We start from the raw sequence: 18702 nt of genomic DNA on the forward strand, positions 1-18702 counted from the left end.
TACATCAGAGGATAATTGGTCAGATTTTGGTCTCGATCTGGCCCTTCAGACCATCGAGGCCGATTTGAACAGATAATCTCGCCAAATTATCCTGCAGTGTGAGGGGTTCAGAGGTGTGATTTTCATGTCATATATATATATATATATATATATATGTATATATATATATATATATATATATATATATATATATATATATATATATATATATATATATATATATATATATATAATAAGTTAGATATTTATGATTGAACAGCGTTCTAGTGGCTCGAGTAAAACCCCCGCAATAATCGACAATGATGAACCTGAAGACCGTCTCCCGAGTTCAGTGGACAGTAGAGAAAGAGGACAAACTTATGTGGATTTACAGCAACAGTATGATTGCTTATTTAATGCACGACAGTCATTCCTGGAATCTCCTCCCTGAGATCGTTTGAGTGTGTGGCCCTGCGTCTTGACTGGATCGTCTACTCTGTGCTTCCTCAGGATTAAAACATTGAAAATCGCTTACAGAGTTTGTGTCCGCGTGCTTGTGGTCTGTGCAAACTATTATATTAACTTCCGCCAATAAGATGAGATGTGCGTAAATCATCATTGAATGAGTCACCTGCAGTGAGTTCAACAGTTCAAGCCCCATACGAATTCACAGACTACAACGAGCTGTAACATATATATTTTTTTTTTTGCATCGTTTCAAAAAAAGCTAATTAATGTACCGCTGACCTGATTCACGACCTCTGAAGAGGTGTGCTCTTCAAACATCACTGACGTCTGATTTCGTTCCTTATTAAACACCAGACGAGTCAGAGGAGACGCGTTTGATCAAATTTCCACTGATCTAAAAATGCATCTTCCTGCAAACTTAAATCAGGTTTTGGAAAGTTAAATGAGTTCATGGTGTTCGGTCACACATTAAGACTCTCTTCTCCGATGCGATGCAACACACACACACACACACACACACACACACACACATGGGAGGCATCGTCATCCTGCAATGAGTCAACGGCAACTGGAGTACAGGGATATTATGCACATGGTTAACTAGGTCAGCCGAGGACATGCTGCGGCTGTCTAGTCAATGCAACTAAGAATTATTTACAAACTGATTGGCGTTAACCTTTTGCAGACTCGCCCACTCGCAGATTAAAGCTGAACCAACTCCACTATACATTGCTGGAGTGGAGAATATTTGCTTTCAAAGCCTCGTAAGTGATGAAAAGTAGAGAATGAGGTTTTAAATGTAGCGCTTAGGCGTAGACTGGACCGGTATCTTGACCCACACACGAGGTTCAAAGGGCTCATGAAGTGAATCTCTTCAATGAAACTCCGGATAGAAAGATGTCGCTCATAACTCAGGGCTTTGAGAGGGAGTGGACAAGGTCAAGTGTCTCATGATTTCTCAGATCTATTCTCCTTTAGCACCATGAAAATCACGTGGAATATTCCTCAGCAAAAGTTGAGGCTGGGAAAAAAAAAAATGAACCCTGCGAACTCAACTTTGCCCTATTCCACGCTCTCTGCTTCGCCACCTTTGGTCTGTCAGGGCTTTTATAAGCACAAGAACGGCCAAGCGGGTTTGGAACGGTGCCATGCTTAGTTGACATTTTCCTTGTTGAAGGGTTGATGGTGCAATCAGGGGAAGGTATAAAGTTTATTGCAAGGGAAGGAAACGATTGAGTAAGTGGGGGATATATGAGGAGTGAAATTAGATGGGAGATAGCGAAGGTCCTCGCTTGGCTGGAACCCAAGGATAAATTATTTTGCCATTGTCAAGCAATAAAAGCTAAGCGATATTGATTAGGAAAAGGATGAGAGCAGACATTGAAATCTGGTTCTGTTTTTATAAGTGAGCAGCTCCATTTATGATTCCCGTCTTTGAGGGTTAAAGAGCCGAGAGAGGCTTGGCTTCTCTCTGGGCTCCAGTTAATCCAAATTAAAGAACAAAATCCGCTCTCCTTACTTGTGCCACGATTGACAGGATCGCAATAGTTAAGATGGTTTGTTACTGGAACAAGTAAATCAAGTGGAACAAATGGAGTTAGTATTGAAATGAGTTGATGTTGACTTTTTTTAAGCAAAAATGGGGAAAAATGTATTCCTCTTATTAAGGCCTTCATTTAAAAAACTTGGTTTGAACACATGCATTTTCGGATCTGATCACTTTCACTTTCTGAACAATTATTGACACAAAACAATGGAAATTTTGGGTTAAACATACATGTTTAATTTATCCTAACCGTTAAAAGAGGACCATTGGGTCCCTGATTGGAAGGACCCAACATTGATTGTCAAGAGCGGTGGTATTTTCTAGAATCATGCATTTTAGAAGTAAAACACAAACAAGTCCAGTTGATTATATCTTCACTGCTGAGGATACAAAAGACCTGGAAGACTGAAAACCTTCTCCTGTTTTAGCCAACAATAATCAACTGCTGATAGAGTTTGAAATGATTGATGCTCTTAATACACATGTCTACAGCAGACAATACCAAGTGATGGCATTCAGCCTTGAGGTAGGTTATTATTCAGCACATCATCAACCTCTTGGATAATGAGCTTAGCAGTTTAATGTTTAAGATGCTGCTGTGAGATGAATTATTCCACGAGGCAGCTCCGACGCTCCCTCTGTGGTCTCTATTTAAGGATCGAGCGCGACACGCGACATGATCTACCGTCAAACAATTTTTGGCCTGATTTGTGGCTAACCACGATAGCCATGCATGTACGAGCGTGACACACAAACAGCAGGTAATCTGTTGTGCCCGCTATGGCATCAAACTTGGAGGGTACACATTCTGAAAATGGTTACGGGGAGTGGATTCTTTTGCTAGATACAGTCTGGACAGGTGTGCAGTCAGTCAGACCTTGAAATCAATCATGGCGGAGCAACAAAAAGAAGGTTAATTCCAGTGGTAAACCCTGTTGAAGGATTCACCGTGAGCTGCCACTGAGGTGCACTGAGGTGTGCGGATTTAGACCCCGTATTCTGCTGCAGCGAGGAAAATTTTTCCTGATTTAAGCCGAGATGCTCGGCACAATCTGTGTTGTAGATCCCCTCTGACAAAGGCTGTTTGTGTGCCTGTTTGCTAAAAAAGTAAAACAACTGGAAATAGCTTCTTATTCTGATGGACGTGTGGGCTCAGAGGCTTTATTACCAATTCTCAAGGTCTCTACAGATTTAGTTCACTTCCCTCGCTTGCCGTCCCCGCTGTGCTTCCATCCTCCCCCTCCCTGTTCTTCACTCTGTCTGCCCTGCTTTATCAGAGCCACTGCTTCTGTTGTGCCCCCCAGCACAGGCACAAATTGACACGAGGAATTCTCTTCTCGGACATGAAAAACCCTGCGGACCGAGCGCACAAAGACAACTCTTTGGCGTTCTCTCCGTTTGGAAATTGTTTTTGTTCATTAACAAGGTGCACGAGGCGGATTTCCCTCACCTCAAATCTCCTACTCCTCCCCCCCAAAAAAGAAGAAGAAAGAAATCCTCCTGAGACCAAAAGACAGATGAGGACAACTGAGGTTTCAGAAACAATAACTACATTCAGGTAAAGAACAAATTAATTGCGCTGCTTCAACACACTAACGGCCTAATTATTCAAACACAAACGGGGGAGAGATTACAACTGTGACGCACCAATATTTTCCTTTATTACCGTCGGCCTTTACTAGATAGAAAAACCATCAATACTATATGTACATTCTTTCAAACCTACACACACACACACTCCTTGTCTTTTCAGGTCAACTCAGTAGAGAGCACTCTGCGATAATGAGCTGCTCCACTTTCATGGCAGATGGAAAATGTGCAGCACGCCGAGCTCCGCTCCTCCCCTTCCCTTCTCCACTCCACTTCGTCCGCCTCGCCCCAACCATCTACCTGTCGGCCCAGTTGCTGCCCCGGCTAAATCGACGTATCAAATGATCGGGATGAGCCAAACGAGGAGGAGGAGGAGCAGAAGCAGTGGAAAAAACGCCTCACGCTCTTCATCAATATTGCAGCCTTACCTGGTGAAAGCGAACACCGGTCAACATATTCCATCATGTCACCGGGAGAGCGGATCAGATGCCTTGGCCTGACATGCCAACATTGTTGCCTACACAAATGGTGACGCAAGCCTCGCTCCATTATTCATGGCTTCTTTGAAGGAGGAGGAGAAGTTGAAGGGCTTGGAGAGCAGATGATGTTCAAGAGTCCAATTATCGGCAAAGTAGGTCACGTTTGTTTGGAGACGCTGATGAGCAGTGAACACGTGAAGAGCAGCTCCTCCTGCGGCGACGTGGCCGTAAAAAACTCAGACATTTTAACTTCTGACACCTCAAACTAGGTGTACATTAATGACAGTGTGTTGCCTCATGTGTGGAAAGCACGACAACGGTGTTATTACATGTGCTACACAAATGAACTTTGCATTTGAACTGTCGATGGTTCCCATTGATTCATAGCGGTTCTAAAGAAATGAACCCACACCAGCAAACTGTGTACATGTCAGTGTGTGTGTGTGTGTGTGTGCGTGTGTGTAACACAGTCTGACTGAGGTCAGGGTTAGTGCACAAATCATCTGCTCACGGTTTCAGGTCACTCCAAGGACTTCGACACATTTGACACGCTTTCGCATCTCGTATTCACAAGTGGTCGGTGACTTTGGGAAAAGTGTGTGAGGTGAAGTCACTCCACGGATTGCCCTTCAACAGCCCAGTGGCCTGAAAGTGCCTCTAAATGTTATTCGCAACTATAATATCAGCCCGGTTGCATAATCATAGCATTTCTTACACACACACACACACACACACACACACACGGGCACATTGTGCACCCACTCCAGTTGCACAACCCCTGAGTTTTAGGGATAGAATGGCCTGATTTCATAAGCAGTCTGCTGTCTACTGGCAGCTGTGCTCTCGGATGAGGTCATCTCTTGGGGGTGGGACGCGGGATGATGTCGGACACGTTGGTAAATAAAATAAATAAAAAATGTGTGTGAATGTGACTGCCATGGACGGCCGTGTAGAATGTTTGCGTTGTTTCTGTTTGGAGTTGTGCAGCGATGCACTGAAGTAAACAGAGTAGCTGAGTGATACTTGTGTGTCAAAGACTGCATGTGTGTGTGTGTGTGCACGCAGGCTGGTATTACTATCAGTTGAGAGCTGAAGTGGGGTGAATGTCCACAGTGTTATCGCTGGAGCGCAGCGTGTTTACCCTAATGAACACAACTCCGACTCCACTCCAGCCAACTGCAAAGAGAACGTTTGCCTATTGACACTGCTCCAAAAGCCTGAAATCACTGGGGATATGAATATACATGAGGGCAATGCTGCCGATGCCCCCTCATTCATTCTAGTATGGAGAACAATTTTCCATTGATGCAAAACAAACACCAATATTAACCAGGAAAAGGCGACCCTTGTGAATGCTCTCATCCCCCATTGTTGAAAATGTGGAGGGATCATTTCTCTGCCTTACCCGAGACCTGCTTTGTGTTTTGTGACTGCGTCTGTAACAGAGAACGGTTTCAGCTCCTTCCGTGAAAGTGGTGACTTAATTAAATGTCAACATTCATTGTGTCGCTGAAGAAGACTCCTGCTAATACTGCGCCAGAGTAGAGAGCACTCAAATCATTTCATCCGGCAGCTAAAGCTTCTTGAAATCCCTCCAAACATACATTCGCTGACCAATAGGAGAACGGGAGTAAAACGCAGCGCCGTCCAACCGCAGAGCGCCTCGGTCGTTTACCCAAATCCCTCCACGGATGTGCAGTCAGCCAATGTGAGGGCAGCTGCCGAGGTGCACAAGGACAAACGTCTGCCCGCGGGTCTCTGATGACGTGCTGCACATAAGGCTGTGCGCGTGTGCGCGTGTGTGACCATTACATCATGGTTAGCTCCCGGCTGATCTGCGCCACACAATCACGTGACCCCCCCGGTCGACGCCTCAGGAGCACCGGCGTGCTGATCTGATGTTGACTTTTTATAGCGGGTTGACTTCCTGCTGTGTGTTTTGCCCTAATCCCTCTGTGAGACAGTGCAGTGCGATGTACATGAAAGTACACGTTTGGTATGAGTATGTTTATCTTTCATCTTACATTGTCGTTGATTATCTATTTCACCTCTTTAACCTCTAGTCTCCCCCACCCCCCTCCACTCCACACCCCCACCAAAGCTGCTTTGAGCTCTTTGCTCTGACATCATCGCAGTCATCATCAGTGGGCATGGGCCAGACCATTAGTTAAGTAAGAGGGGGAAGGGGAGATTACACACAACTCAGAGCCCTGTTTGGGCCCTGGCACATGAGAGACTGTGGAAATCCACCTTTGATGGAAAAATGGTAATTCACAGCTCTGGGATCTTTGTTTCAGTCCTTGTAGAAACAGCTTACGCACTGACAAACAAAAAGTTCATGCGCGTCCCTCGCACGGCTATTCTGCCTCAGAGAAATGAAAAATGCCAGCTCTCCCTGCAGCTCGCACTAAGTCTTTCGTGTTGTGGGTTGTCGAAAGTTGAAAGACCTGTACAGCTGCACTGACACGACTTAAAAGTCAAACACGGTGATTAAAACGAAAAAGACACGAGAAAGAAGAAGGAGAGCAGACGAGGAATGTAATTGAGAGTGTGTGTGTGTGTGTATTGGCATGTCGGCTCCCATGCCGGCTCCGTGTCACTTTGGCACTTAGCCCGACGTGGACAGGTGGAAGTTTCCACCTGTCCTGAAAGCCCATCCTTTGTTCGGCTGCTAACAAGTCGCAGGTGTCACAGTGACCTCTTAATACTGTTCAAAGTCCCATGATGTCATATAACACAGGCATCAACTAACAAGAGGGGGGGCATTGCTTAAATTTCAAGTTATGCTTTTTAATTTGACCATTTCCAATTTTTAAGATCATTTAAGGGGCAATTTGTAAGATATGCAACTGGAATTTAGGGTTGTCCCACGCCGCTTTACTCCCCACGGACTCAAAGTTATCCGCTAGTTTGAGGTTCCAACCCCTCACAAAACTAAGACACAACTCTAGAACGATCTATGCTTAGTGTACACCTCTGTAGCAGGATATGCAGTAAATTCAGTGTTAGATTGTATAATATACAGGCTGCCCTATTGTTATAGTGCGAGTAAAGACAGTATTTCATTTTAACTTGTTTCCTTAATCCCCGATGAGGTAGTATGGTCATTTAACGACTACATCATATATGTATCTTTACTGTGTTTGCATTACACAAATATTTGGAAAAAATGACACAGTCGTTTTAGGCAAACACAGCAAAACTCTAACATAAAACCACAGACTGTTAGTCTAGTCTAGGCTTGCAAACCAAACACAATAAGAATCGCACCGATTGGATGATACCAGCTGTCAATCACACACATATTTGCAATGTTTTATTGTTTATTTTTCTCGCATAGGAACATAATTTCATTTTGGCATCATGTTCTGTTGAAGAAAGGCTGAAACTTGCCATTAAAACCATCAACTCCTCAGGAAATTGTTCACTATTGTTAGAAGCATGGGCCGATTTCCCCACAGACTTTCATTCAAACTGTTATTTTTGCAACTTTTCAAATTGGAAATCCATGTCCGCGCGCACAAGAAGAAGCACACACTGTACACAACAGCTGCCAAGGACACCACCACACAACACCACTGACAAGATAACAATGTTTCTCCTCTTCTTTCAGCCCCGACGGGAACGGAACGAAAACAAAAAGCATCAAGTTTCCACCTGACAGGAACATTTTTTGACACCAGTGTCCATGCATATCATAAATATCCAAATGTCTTCATTAACCTGCTGGAGACTGACACGCGCAATTTTCGTACGGGTTGCCAAAAAAAACATGTGTATTCTGGAAAGCCACGACACCTGGAAGTCCACTTACAAGGAACTCGAATCTCTAAATAAAAGCAACATGTAAATGCTAAAGAAAAACACGTGCCCTCACAAATATGTACACACACTCGCACTGCAGCATAAATGTTTCACCCCTGGAACCTAAACACCGTAACCTAAACATTAGCACCTGCCTCTTCTCTGGACGTGGAAACACGCACAGTGCTTTCAGCTGGCAGAAATCCACCATCTTCACTCATTTGGGGCTTTTTGAAGGACTTTCCAGGTTGCAGTGTAGCTGACATAACGTTGCATTAGCAGCTCATGTGGACGGATGATTCAAATTCCTGCAAGGACACTCTTGACGTGGTATGGTTACAGCTGGGAAGCCCCACTCTGGAAGCCCCTAAACTTCCCCAGAACTAGCCCCCCCATTCCAGTCCAACCGAGCTGGCACTGGCTGAGGCTGGGGGGGGGATAAAAATAACCAGGCCACGGTGCCACATTGGCCCGTATGACACGTGTCTCCATGGAAACTCGAGATGACAGATTGTTGGAGGTCAGAGGTTGGATCTTAAGAGAATCATGTGACCTTGGGGGGGGGGCAGAGGAGAGAGTGCTACGAAGTCGGGAAAAGCAGAGGAGGAAAATCCCTTCAGTGAGAGAGCGACAGAGGGGGAGAGAGAGGCTTTTTTCCTCTTTCCACGTCTGCCTTCCACTATCACTCACTTGGAAACATAAACATGCCCTTTGCAATTGAACTAAAGTCATTATGTCATTAAGCCACAAGGGCTTTTTTAACTGGACCCTTTCAGTTATGTACGACCCAAAATAGTGGCAATTCTCTTGTTCCCTCATCAGGTTCCTCACGTTTTGTTTTTTAAACCCCGAGTAAAAGCCCATAAAAGTTTATTTTCTATTACAGACAAAATGTCGTGGTTTTAGATAATGACGATCCCATTAGACCCAGCTTTATGTCACGTTTAACGCTAAGTACCGAGAGCTAAAACACTTAACAAAGACAGTAACCTGTTGAGCATGCCATGACTCAATTCTATATTGTGTGTTTATGTATCTTAGATTCCTATTTTAATGCGTATATGGGATATATCACAATTTAGACTTTGTGCATTGTGTTTTGCGTGCATGGACTGAGATTAAGCAAATTGGCTCGATGTTGGCGTGTCCTCTGGACCACACTCAGGGACTTCTGGGTGTACGTCATGTCATCATTACTTGGGGAAAACCAGCAGCAGAGGTGTGACAACTGTCCTGTTCCGCCCCCCCCCAGCCCCGGCAGCCCCCTCCCGATGGAAAAACCTAAAATCAGAAGCACCACTTGGAGGGAACAAGGTGACGGGTAGAGGGCGGGTAATTCCACTACGTGAAGGTTAGTAGTAAAGGTGAACTAAGGGGAAACCCTTGGCTAGTTTTCACCCTCTTACCCCGCGCTGCCCACACACCCAGCCCCCCTTACACACTCACTCCTACATACCTCCACGTCCCAAACCAAAGATATTCTGAGCTGGTTGTAAAAATAAAGGAACCACATGCCTGACTTGTGTCATGCTTTCATCTTACGGGCGCAGCTAAAGAAGCCTCCACTCTTGACTCAGGTGGTTGTGCCGGATACACAAGAGATCGATTCATTTATTTACTATAAGAACGGATGAAGGATATTTATATTTTGACAGCGTGATCAAATACACCACATCAGTTATTGTGGTTTACTTCGGTTTTGACTGCCTCCACACTCTGCCCACCTTCATCTTCTGTGTGGCTGAAAAATGAGACTCTATTTCCGTGGATTTCTGGAAGTGTGTGTTACTGTGTGGCTATTTGTGGAGGTGACTGTGTGTGCGCTCCTTTTTGTATCGAGTGAATCCAATCGTCAGAAGGGCGAGAGTGTGTGTGTGTGTGTGTGTGCGCTTGAAAGGCTTTTATTAGCATTGCATTTGAATGTCTTGGTCTGGGCCTTCACCCTGCAGCAGGCACATATCCTCCCTCTCCAAGGCACAATCACTCACACACACTTACAAATATAGCAACAAGCAGTGAGACATAGGGTGAAAGATGGGTTTGAGTGGGTATAGAGTCACAGGGGAGGAAACAATGTTGTTTGAAATGTGTGGGTGTGGGTGTGGGCGCCTGTAAAATTTAAAATAAACAATCCAGAGTGAATATTAATGAAGTGTGACAGCTGATGTGGTAAATGATTTCTGTTGTCTTATGTTCGAATGAAGGAGAAAACATTACATTTGTAATTGAATAGAAGTCTGCGTCTGATTTGAATGATATCAGTGACACTTTAGCCTTAAGGGACAATGAAAAAACTACTTAAATACACCACCTTCCTGCCTCCAGTGGTCAAAGAGTCATCTTGTCTAAAAGTGGACACACTAGGACTTGTTATTCTGGGTTTACATGTACTCTTCTTCATCCTCTTTGTCTTAGATATCCACAGGCCAAGCTCAACTATCATCGTCATCTAACTATCATCACTCTTACAAAAGAACAGCGACAGTTCAGGTAATTCAGGTTAAGTGTGGTTGTATGTTTTTCTTGTTTATGTGACACGAAAGCATTCAAACCAGAGGTGAGAACGACTGTAGAAGCCACAAGTCCTTTAACAATCAGTACGTTTACATGCACAGTTTAATCGAGCCAAGGCCGCAGTAGTCCGACTAAGACGGGCAATCGGAAGACTTGACGAGTCCGAGTATACATACAGAGGAGGTGGCTCTGTAGCTCTCTAGAAGCTAGTGTGCATTGAATCAGTTTCCTGTTGACCAAACGTCACAGAAAAATAAACAGCGACGCCAAGAGGACACCAAGTCCGACTCCAGTCCAGACTAAGCTAAACACGAAGAAGTAATCGGACTATGAATCACATTATCCAGGTACAATTAAGACTCAGGCTAACATTGAAAATCGGACTTTTAACATGCATCTACACATGTATATGAGTTTCTACATAAAACTAAGACTTGCCTTGACAGTATTGTGTGCACCCGAATATAAATTCCCATGCTGTGGTGCTGATAGGAAAACTCTACAAATACAATCTCCACACATAATATGCAGATATGAGAAGCTATAAATATCCACACAAAAAAAACAGTGAATTAATATGCACAGTACACACACACACAACCATAATTCCAATTTATATTTATTCAGATCATCATGGGGAACCTGTTCTATAGGCATTATTCACAGATAATCTAAACAGAATGTCTTAGGACATAGTGCGGCAGATTCCCCCAAAAGGCAATTTCAACCATTCAATTTACAGCCCACAATAGCTGAAGAGAAAGCTGGGTAGGTAATGTCTTGCTGGTGTTAGTGCCCCAAGCAATTATCCCCCAGGCTCTCTCATGCGATGACTGCATAAGCTTGCTGAATGAGAGATGTGCACAGGATGCTGTAGATGGAGTCGGCTTGGCCTCATTCTGATGCAGAGGAGTTGAAAGTGTCTTTACGGGCAAACCAAGGTGTGTTTGCTTAATGAGATTGTGATAGATAAACCTAATGACTCATGTTGAGTAAAACTAATGGGGTGTGTGTGCGAGCCCACAACCAAGGGGTTAAAATCTATCTGTCTTCCTTTAGCCTAATTCCTTTCTGTCCCCTTTGGCCCAGGCCTCAGCCGTTACTCACAGGGGACAAAAACAGGACTAGAGCCCTGTTTCCACTAAGTGGTACAGTTCAGTTTAGTATCTACTGTTGAGAAGGGAACCAAAAAAATAAAATCACTCATCCATATCATCCATCGTCTCTTTTTGGCACCATTCCGCTGGGGAGGGTGCCAAATAAACCTCCTATGGGGTGGATAATATCAGCGGTGTTTTCCCCTGCAGCTGGAAAGCTTCACTTAAAAACAAATGTTTGTCTTCTTATGATAAACAACCACGTGCTAGGATGAAAGAACAGGGAATGCTTGACGTCCTTCATTATTAACCTTTAGTTACTTTGTCACATTCTTCTTCTTCTTCGAGGAATTTGTTGGCCAGCTACGCTGGTATGTCGTCATGCTATTTACATGACACAGCTATTGCCATCTGTCCCACGAGCCCTGAGGTGGGGATGCAAACCAGATCAGGGTGTACCGCTCCAAACCACTCCGTGGTGAGCTGAACTACACTGAACCTTGTGGTGGAAACGAGGCTAAATTTTCTAAATTAAGTACCAACCATATTCTTCAGAACGTCTGAGTACATTTATAGAGATCAGGCAGGAATTCCAGGAACTCACAGAGGACATAGACCTGCGCCTCACCTTTGACCCCGACACTCCTCTGACCTACATTAAGACCCTGAAGTCTCTTATCTCCCTGAAGCGATTGCCACCATTGTGAGCCTTGACTATGTGCAGGCCATTAAGAGCTCAGTGGGTGCAAATTAAAAGGCTCAATAACCCTATTTATGGTTTTATAATAAATACAGAGTTCAATCCAATTTTAGCAGCAAGTTTACTGTCTTCCAAGTTGGAGGGGTTGACGTTTCTATCAATGACAGCCCATGGACCCATTTCCCACCTGTATATTAGTCATCTTTTCACTGGAGACTGAATGAAAACAAAGAGGAAAAACAAGGGACAAAATGATGAAGCTTAGTCACCGTCCGCTCACACGAACATCACAGTTACTGGGATTCAACAGCTCGGTGACCTTTCGTGCCATGTCCAAAAGCTCCATGTGAAAAGGTTGATTTCAGTTACTACAGAGTCTGAGAGCTGATTAGTGTTCGCGATGAGCCCCTGTGGGAATGTTTCCCTCTGGTTTTAGGGATTCAGTGACTCAAAGAGCAAATGCTACAGTATTTTAGCTAAACTACTGGCATTCGACAGACAACAGTACCGGTCTTTTGTTTGGTCACAAACCTTGTTGGAGTCTTCAAAAGCACCACTTTTTCATTTTAAACATGAACTCTTTCCAGTTGTCTCGAATAAGGGACTTTGTGAATGATGTCTCCCGTCTTTTGACGTCTCTAAATAAGAATCTGAACTATATTTTGAAGCCTACAGAATTGCAATTGAAGTTTTGCAAATGGAAACGGAAAGAGTCGCCCTCTGCAACCAGGCTTTTGTTGGATGATACCATTCATAGATGATTAAATTGTTTGCACATTTTTTTAGAAAACTGACATCACATGCTATCCTATATACTTCCATTCAAATTGAGTTCTTGTATTGTATTCTATATATTTTTACTTGTGCATTGCCATCTTATCATCATATTAGGGCTGGACAATTTTGAATAAATATCTAATATATCTAATATCTACGATAGGCAATAGTAATTTCACATCATTATTCTCATCTTCATTCTAAAACCATATTTAAAATGATTACTGTGTGATATTTGTGCATTTCAAAGATGTTTTCTTCTCGTCTGTAGAATAAAATGTGTACAGGTCAAGACAATAACTCATCTAAAATGATATTTTGACACATTTTGGCTTTACACTACAATTTATTTATTTATTTTGTTCTATTCCAATTTGAGTGTGTTGTATTTCCATTCTCTGTCCTTTAACTGCTGCAACATGTGAACTTCCCCAGTGTGTGATCAATAAAGTCTAATCTAATCTAACGTCTTTAACAAATATTCCGTCTCCTGCATTGCAATTTCAATAAAATTTAATGAATTGTTCAGCACTAATGATATACATAGATGAGGGTATTGCCACCTGACACCTACCAGAGAAATGAAAATTACCTATGATTTAAACAGCAAACTGGGCAGTTTCAAGTAAGGCCAGAGGCTTGTGAATGACGACAGCATGTAGAGGATATCGGTTAATCCACATCTTATACTACTTTTATTCATTGATGAAAAAAACTTTCGCTTTGCTTCCACTCTAAGTCTATTTCCACAAACTTTATTCCTACGAGAGCAAAGTCAGCAGTTAAACTACTAAAGCTACTTGTCAAGTATTTTTGGTACAGAGTCAAAAAGAAAAACTGAACAAAGCAATACTGCATTACCTCATGAGAGAGAAGCCGTCATCATGTAAAGACAAGAATGCATGAATAAATAATGAAAATTGACTTGCATGCTGCAAATGGGAATTCTATACAGCAAATGTGATATTCAGGCAATTCTGCTTGTTAATGGATTTGATTTTCCTTTTTCCCCACATCAATGATGAAAAAAAAGCCAGACATACAATAAATGTCCTTAAACAAGGATACTTTCATTATAGTCAATCATACATTTGACCCCACTCGTGCACTTGTCTGTGATATACCAGGTAATTAATCAAACAACATTTATTATATTAAGTTGTGACAAATACTACCACGCATGTTAGTGCTACTCATCTGTAACAATGACACTGATTTAAGCAATAAAACACAATCAACATCAATCCTACGAGGAAAAAGGATAATGTTATGGAAACAACAATAGTTATAAAAATAAATAAAGTAATTTAATTACAGAAATGTGTCTTCACAACATAACTTTATAATAAGATGATAATGTCATCATCTGGAGGGCCAAACGTTTGGTACAAGTATTAAAGTTATTTGGGGGAAAGATTTATGTTTAACAACTTTGCATAATATGTTTTGTAAAAAGATACTTTGTTAAATGTAAAACAAAAGGAAAAAACTCGTTGTTTATCTTGTTGGTTATGATGCTACCATCTTACTGGTCTGGCTCACTTGAGATCATATTGCATTGTATGTGACCCCTGAACTAAAATGAGTCACCCAGATAGATAGAGAGCTTGCTAGCTGATAGATAGCTAGACAGATAAATAGATAGTATTATTTCCTTATTACCGAATGATTACCATACTATTACCATGTTGTTATGGTACTGTAATGTAAAGTGTAAGCTGTTCTTTGTCCTTTGATAGCAAGCAAAAATGCAATATATGGATCAAACAGCGACTTAGTGTCTGTGTGTGCGTGTGTGTGTGTGTGCGTGAGTTAGTAAAGGAAATAACAAATCACCTGGGTTTAATGGAGATTAAACTCCATCACAACACAATGTGATAGGAAAGGACTCGGCTGAGTCACATACACACACATTCACTCACACACATACACACACACACACACACACACTGCGTACAGGAGGCGGCTCTTCTCTCTGTCTCCTCACACTCAGAGACCATTAAATTCACATCCAGCGCACACTCAGCGCGTCCATTTCCTAGTCTGAAACCATTCTCACCTGGCGACAGCCCAGCACCGGCTCTTTGGTCAGTGTGGCATCTCCCCTCTGATTGGTTGGCCCTGCTCCGGCCTCTGGGGACCCACAGGGCTGTGAAGAGGAGGTTGCTGCTAAGAGACTGTATCACAACATGCAATGCTCTGTGCTCACAACATCGTCCTGTGCACACCAGAGACAATTACATGAAGACAGTCGAACAGACTCAGACACGGCTGCTGCTGTGATGTGATTAATAAAAAAGCTGCTCTTGCTCAATACAACTGCTCTGTTTGGACCAGTGGTTCTGAAACTTCTGAGAAAATATTGCACACTAGATGTAACACTAACACTATCACCAACGGTAAATCACTTTTCAAAGGTAGCAGATTTATTCAACGTAAGATAATCTGCTCTCTCTCATCCTCCATCCTTCCTCCAAGTAACACCAGAGGAAGCTCACGTACCACTGGTGGTACACGTGCCACACTTTGAGAACCGTGGACAATAGACAATAACCTGGAGGAACGGAATGACAAGTATGGAACTGAATCACACGTGGCTTAAAGTTACATTCAAACAATCAACTTGTTCTTCCCCGGTGTCCCCCCGGGACATGGACCGTCGTAGCACGTAGCAACAAACGCGTCATCAAGCCATGTCCAACTTCTATAAACACAGACCTGCTGCATACTCACAGAAAGGTAACTCGACTAAAACCTCATAAAAATGGACGGCTGATCCAGCAGCAAAATAAGAGCAAAATAATTCGCTTTCAAGAAAAACAACCAAGAAACATTGTGTTACCACCAGAATTAAAACTAGAGAACCTTGAGCAGGGGTGAAGAGGTTAAGCCTCATAGTGCCATGCTTCTCCCTCCCGCTGCACACAGGAAACGATTTCTTTATTTCAAGACAGACGGCGGCAACAGCATCATTCACTAGTATAAAGCGAGACGGCTGCAAACAAATTGTTTCAGAAGTGAATTCTACCACTTGTTCTGCAATTTGACGGGATAAATGCGTCTTGTCCCCGTCCACCCCTGCACTGCTGGTGTAAACACAAACACCCCCACTGTCAGGTCTGAAAGTATGGTCTGACAGAGACAATTTTTCCAGAAGAAATAATGTTAAATTGCTTCTGTTCACACAGACTACACAGAGGCAGAACAATAATAATAAAAAAATATTGAATATATTATATGGATGGAGTTTGCTTGTTCTCCCCGTGTGTGCGTGGGTTTTCTCCGCTTTCCTTGGACCATTGGACGCTCTAAAAATTGACTGCGTGAGAGTGAATGGTTGCTTGTCTCTATATGTGGCCCTGTGATGGACTGGCTCACTGATCCCTGACCTACAGTATGTGACACTTTTGAGATAATATATACGCCATATGTACGACATTACACACTCACTGAAACTTGGTGGCAACATATGCTTAATTGCCACCAATGGAGTTAAAAAAAGTGACACCATCAGCTTCACACTGACGGCACACTCACTTGGTATTTCTGCTCCTGGGCTCGTCAGTGTTCACATAAGTCATGATTGTAATAAACCTAATCTTTCTCTCTTCCCGCATAAATTTGCTTATTTGTAGATGACAGTAAGTTATGAAAAATAAATATATATACACTTTTCATTTTGTTACTCAACATGCACTCTTATTATATCCCTGATTCATTAATGTCCCCAAGTCTGAAAATAATTCTTGGACATCAGTGTGCCAAAAGAACAAAAGACGGTGCTGGCAAGAACATTGTTACTTTCTGTGCTTATTTATAAAAGACACATTTTATGTAATATATCCATAAAACCTTTTATATTTAACTTCCTTTAACTTAGGCCGTGCGTTCCAATACGTTGAGAGCATTTAACCAGACTCTAGAATCTACAGTAAATGATGACTTCATGGTTAATTAGAGCCTACATTAAAGTGTGTTGATGCTCAAACTATATGAATCACACGCTTTTGTGAAAAAAGACATTTAAATGATTTACTGACCTCCTTAATTGGTTTGTGATGAGTGAAATCATGCACATACAGTATGTGCACGGACAGTCTTGCACACATACACACACACACACACAGTGGTGAGACCCAGCTACAGAGATACACTTTCTTCCTTTTTTCCTCTCTTTCTTCCTTTCTGGCATTTCCTATTCCTCCCTCCATCCAAACAAGCCTGTCGGAGCTGCAATTATGGGAAGGAAACCATGTATTTATAGCCAAGCGAGGATCAACGGCAGAACAACTAGTTGTGTGGCACGGGAGGCGGTTATATTTAACACGCTGTGATGTCAACACGTGGCTGGTGCGTTGCCATGGTTTCCTCTCCGAGACAGGGCGGGCACTTTCTTATCAGCGCAGCACAGTGACAGATGAGGTGGTAAGAGAGAAAGAGAGAGAGAGAGACAGAGAGCGACGGAGACAGTTAGATCGACAGCCAGACTCAAAAGGCAAGAGGAAAATAAAGCTAGTTTATTTTTAGTTTAGTTTTAAATAGGGAAACAAATAACGTTTCAACAGAACGGACAGGCTGTTTGGGACATCGCATCTCAGTGCCATTCATTGACCTTGAACAAAAAAAAAACACACACAACCATCACCTGAAGGAGAATATTTTCAAACATCTTACTTCTTTCATTCACTCTTTCCTTCCTTCCTCTTTCAATGCCTCCCTCTCACTCCCACTCTTCCATTTCTCTGTCTTTTAAGGTTATCTGAGATGTTTATCTGCAGTCTGACAAAAGGTTGAGGAGACTTTTGGATGGCAGCACCTTCAGTTTGCAGTTTTCCCGGCCTCGTGCGGCCGCCACAATGATAGTCCATCACCTTGTCACTGCCTCCGTGAAAAAAGAAGAGTCTTCACATGGAGATTATTCATCATTTTAAAATTGAAATTGCCATTTCAAACAAACTACGATCCACATGTCGTAAATATATTCTAACGTTATCTCCACTGCAGACCTTTATTTTTCCTTTAGGAGAGAACTTTTTGAGAGAGGTGCTGAGGCTTTTTAGGTCCCATATCATTCAGTATTTCCATTGCTCCGCCCAGTTTGCGTGAACGCCAAATATGACCTGGTCCAACCAAATGAGGCGGCTTTTAAGGTTCTCTCCCGAGAAACCAAGGCACCAGGCACCTGGACCGGACCCACTATCTCAAGTCTTACTAACTATACCTGGGACGCTGGCAGCCAGGATCTGCGATGATGACTTAGTGTTCGGGTGTCAGGCATTGTCTCGGATCTGAGCTGTCTTCAATAAAACCCAACTTAACTTATCACTGACTCCAGGAACTCCATCCTCGGTCATCTCACGTGATAATCAGAAATCGGTCTAGGAGTTACGGTAATGGGAAGTATGCATGCCAATTCGACAGGACGGTAACAGACGGGTTAATAGTATCTTCAGTGGTAATGATCTATCATGTCTTGAACATACAACCAAGGAATAATTAACTCTGGTTTCAATGGGAAAAGAACAATATCACAATTGCAATCACAATATCTGGCAATATTCTCCTCCAGTCATTTAGCCAAACACTTGTCACTGGTGTTTCCAAAATATGGTTTTAATTCCGGCGGATTGAAGGGGACCAGAAAACATTAAAGTATCAGCAGATTGCATCAACAGCTCATAATTAATAGGAAATTATGCCGAAAACAAATTTCCCCAGGGTATTAAGTCATGAAAAGTCCACTTGTGA

The 18702-nt window shown here is 42.7% G+C and overlaps 1 long non-coding RNA gene across 1 annotated transcript in view; it reads right to left on the bottom strand.

Annotated features, from left to right (window-relative positions):
• Window positions 1-18702, bottom strand: part of LOC122766805 — an 85280-nt gene that overhangs the window by 29443 nt on the left and 37135 nt on the right. The gene's annotated exons all lie outside the window — the stretch shown is intronic.

This window comes from Solea senegalensis, linkage group LG3 (genome assembly GCF_019176455.1).
Source record: "Solea senegalensis isolate Sse05_10M linkage group LG3, IFAPA_SoseM_1, whole genome shotgun sequence".
In the NCBI taxonomy this organism is placed as follows: domain Eukaryota; kingdom Metazoa; phylum Chordata; class Actinopteri; order Pleuronectiformes; family Soleidae; genus Solea; species Solea senegalensis.